Here is a 4,595-nt window from a genome sequence, read left to right as displayed (position 1 = left end):
CAGAAATCCACCATAATCCTAACCCCTAAATACACAGATTTACTAATTTTTGAACATTTTTCCATATTTTCTATAGCATTCCATTTATCCATCTATTTATCTCATGAATCCATTTACTGAACACTGAAGTATAGACTGAACAAGGACGTTCATTTATATAACCGCCTGAAGTGTAATTACCATGTTCAAGAAATTTAACATTGATATGAATCTAGCCATCTATAGTTCAGGTTTTTCATAGGTCCCAATGACATCTCTTTGAGACTTTTCTCCTCCACTGATAGAGCTTATTTGGATCATGTATTGCATTTTATTATCATTGTCTCTTCAGTTCCTCTCCCTTCCTCCTTCCTTCCCTCCCTCACTCTCTCTCTCTCTTTTTCTTTCTTTTTAAATTTTGGGAATATAAATATGACATAAACTTCCCCATATCCCCGAATTGAAACACTACACCCATTGTGTGCTACCTTCCAATAGCGCATGCTCCCCACCCCTGGCAACTTGTACCCTAAGTTCTGTCTCTTTGAGCTTGCATTATTTCTGAGATTTTCTTTGTAGTTATTATGGGACTTAAATTTAACATCATAAATTTTTTTTATTATTAATTAACAGAAAAAAAGAAATTAACCCAACATTTAGAAATCATGCCATTCTACATATGCACTCAGTAATTCTTAACATCATCACATAGATGCATGATAACATCATTAATTTTTATCAATTTCACTTGCTTTGATACCAACTTAATTTTCTGCCCCCTTCCTTCCCCCACCTTTATACAATTCTTGTCACAGATTGTATGTTTATACATTATGAGTCCCAAATTACTTATCTATAATCACATTTTATGTATTGCCCTTTTAGATCCTGTAGAAAGTAAAAAGTGGAGTTGAAAACCAAAAATATGACAGCACCAGTATTTATATTTACCTATATTTTTACCCTCAGTAAAGAGGGTAAATTGAGGCAATCGAACCTGGCCCTCCAGCACAGATGGTGAGAACTCTGCCACTGAGCAACTGTTGCCAGCCCAGTCACATGCATTTTTGAAAGATGGTTTTGCCAGATATAGAATTCCTAGTTGGTTTTTTTTCTTTCTTTCTTTCTTTTTTGGCTTTCAGCACTTTCAGTATGTCACCCCACTGTCTGAATGCATTCAGGTTTCTAATGAGAAACTGGTATTTTACCTTATTGAAGCTCCCTTGTATGTGGCATGTTGCTTTTCTCTTGGGGCTTTCAGAATTCTCTTTACCTATGACATTGACAGTTTGGTTATAAAATGCTGTGGCATGAGTCCATTTGGGTTTTATCCTGTTTGGAGTTTATTGAACATCTTGGACATGTATATTCATCTCTTTTGTTAAATATGAGAAGTTTTCTGCCATTATTTCTTCAAATATGCTCTCTGATTCCTTGTCTCTTCCTTCTCCTTTTGAGACTCCCGTGGTGTGTGTATTGGCATGTGTGGTGGTATCTCTATAAGTCCTTCAGGTTCAATTCACTTCTCTTCATTCTTTCTTCTTTCTGCTCCTCAGACTGGATGAGTTTAATCATCTCATCTTCAAGTTCTCTGTTTATTTCTTCTGCCAGCTCCAACCTGCTGTTGAATCCCTCTAGGGAATTTTTAGTTTCTGTTACTGTATTCTTTAGCTCTATTTGTTTCCTTTCATAATTTCCATCTCTCAGTTTATATTCTCTTTGTGTTCACCTGTCTTTTCCTGATGTCTGTAAGTTCTTTGTTAGTGTTCTTTAGCTCTATGAGCATATTTAGGATCATTTTGTGAAAGTCTTTATCTGATATGTTGCAGGTTAGCTTCTCCTCATTGATGGTTTCTATGTGTTAATCTTATCCTTTGCATGGACTATCTCTTCCTGTTCCTTTGTATGTTCTGTAATACTTGCAGGCACCTGGACATTTTGATATTTTAACATGTTGTTTCTAGAACTTTGATGTTGAGGATCTGTTCCTTGAGCTTGTATCTAGGTAATGTTATGGTAGTGTCTTTTGAATGTCACGAGTTGACAATAAAAGAAAGAGGGGAAAATAAAAGCACCTTTTCCAGTCTTTGCAGATTGATCTGTGCTAATTCTCTTCTCCAAGGCTTAGCCATAAAATGAGTTCAGAGAATAGCTCCAAGCAAAGTGAAGGGGTCTCTCTGATCCTTTCCCTGCATGTGTCTTGTCTGAACATGAGGTCTTGTGAATCTCCCCATTTACACGGTTCTGAACATCCCCTCTTTCCTAGGAAAAAGTTTCCTCCTGGTCTGGGCACTGCACTGTAAATCTTACAGCCAGCAGTTCCTTGCCCCAGTTTGTAGTACTTGACTGTTCTCCCACATCATTCTGCAGGAAAGCTTGGTAAACTATCCCTGAAGGAAGGGCGATTGCTAGGATGGTGAGTCCTTCAGGCCATCACTGGACAGATTGGGCCAGATAGACAGACTCCTGGCAAATGCATAAGGGTTGCTCTGGTGCCTGGACCAGGGACCTGCCCTGTTAGTGGGGGCCAACTCTGCCCTGAGCTGGTGATGGCGGTGCAGGGCAAACTAGCCAGGGGACCATGAGATCCTACCACTTCCTTTTAAGTTGCCTTTTCCTTGACTCAATGATCTTGTTAACAGTCCTTTAACTATTTTCTGGAGCTTTGAAAAAGATAGTTCTGCCAGTTTTTGCTGGTTTTTCCAAGCTTTTGTGGAGCGTGGGGAGGTGGGGGGACAGAGGTCTGAGGCATCTCATTCTGACATCTTGATCAGGGTGGAGCTGCGTTTATATGTGTTTTTGAGATATGTTATGAAATTGGGGTAGCCAGTTTAAATGACTAGAATAGTGGGAATGAGTTCTATCATGCACCTTTTTCTTTAAAGGTTATCTTACCTCAAACCATATGAAATTCATATGGCTGAACCATATGAAATTACCAACATTAAACCACACTTAATCTATAAAATGGACATTTCACCAGTTCAATCTAATGGAAAGCATTTGGAGGGACTATTTCAGTCTTTAATTACCATCACCCACTGAGAAAAACAAACTACATTACACTGAAAGTATAAAAATATGCCACTGCTATAAATGATCCACATAATATCTAATAATGCTTGAGAAAGTACTCCTGACAAATACACAACTTTGGAAAGAATTAACAATATGAACAATGTCTAGATTCACTGTTTACATAGATTATGCTCACTTTTAGGATAAAGATCTTTAAATTATACCCATGTGGAATTTCTGAAGTTTGTATTTTGCCAAGCAACCTGACTATCTACATATTCATATTTTACAGATTCATTTCACAGAGTACATTTTCTGGGATGTAATTTAGACCCACATCTCTGCACATAATGGCTCTGGGAAGGACAGGAAACATTTATTTACTGCCTCCTTTTTGTCCTCAAATTATTAGTCAGAAAGTCACAGATAATTATAAGGTAAAAATGAACAATCTAATTCTTGTCCCTGAATTTTCTCTCTCCCTTTTTCCCTCTCTCCATTACCCCTTTCTCTCACAATTCCTCCTCCCTCCCTCCCCTTCCTCCCTTTGAATTATTCATGTTTCTTAGTTGGCTTCAGTCAACTCGGGGCAAATACTATTTCTGAGTTACTTGCTGTAGCTGCTGCCATATTTCTTCCCTGGAATTTTACTTAAGTGGGCATTTTCCCCCTGACCCATAATGAAGTGATATTAGAGTGTAGAGGCACTGACTTTAACCTTCATGTCTCCTCTTCACATTTGTGTCCAACCTGAGAAAGAGAAAATAAATGGGATTCAGCAAGGAAAGCAAGGCCAAGCTGAGGACTCTAAATTTGAGAAGATAGAAATGTACCATAGTTCTTCTGGGAGGAATACGCTATCTCTTTTTTTCCTTTCAAATTAATGTCACCTTAATCTTTAAAATTCTGTGATTTTCTGGAGCTTTGAAAAAACACTGACTTTTTGATGTGAAATACCCCACCTGTCTCTGAATGCCAGGAAGAAGGAAACACTTTCTATTGCAGTGTCTGCGACCTCTAACTACATTGCCTTGAGTTTTGGCTCTGTTTTATGGAATGGAATAATCTTAAAAGTGTGTTATGAGAAGAATAAAGACACTTACCTAGAACCAGTAAGAGGAAATTTTTCACCTTCTTCAAACTCTGATGGACTTTCTGTGTCACTTCCAAGAAATTTCTTAATAACTTTGGTACATTGGTGGGTGTTTTAGTTTGTTAAAGCTGCTAGGATGCACTACATCAGAAAGAAAGGCTTTTAAAAGGTAATTTATTAAGTTGCAAGTTTACAGATCTAAGGCCATGAAAATGTCTAAATTAAGGCACCAATGAGAGGTTACCTTCACTCAATAAAGGCTGATGTCATCTGTAACACATCTATCAGCTGGGAAGGCACATGGTGATGTCTGCTAGCTTTCTCTCCCAGCTTCTTATTTTATAAGGCTCCCCTGGGGGCATTTTCCTTCTTCATTTCCAGAAGTCTCTGGCTGTGTGGGCTCTAAGATTTTTTACAAAATGGTTTCTCCTTAAAGGGCTCCAGCAAGTGACCCCACCTTGAATGGATCACATCTCCATGGAAACCATCTAATAAAGACTCTACC

This window comes from Tamandua tetradactyla, chromosome 3 (assembly GCF_023851605.1).
Source record: "Tamandua tetradactyla isolate mTamTet1 chromosome 3, mTamTet1.pri, whole genome shotgun sequence".
In the NCBI taxonomy this organism is placed as follows: Eukaryota; Metazoa; Chordata; class Mammalia; order Pilosa; family Myrmecophagidae; genus Tamandua; species Tamandua tetradactyla.
This window is presented reverse-complemented; position numbering follows the sequence as displayed.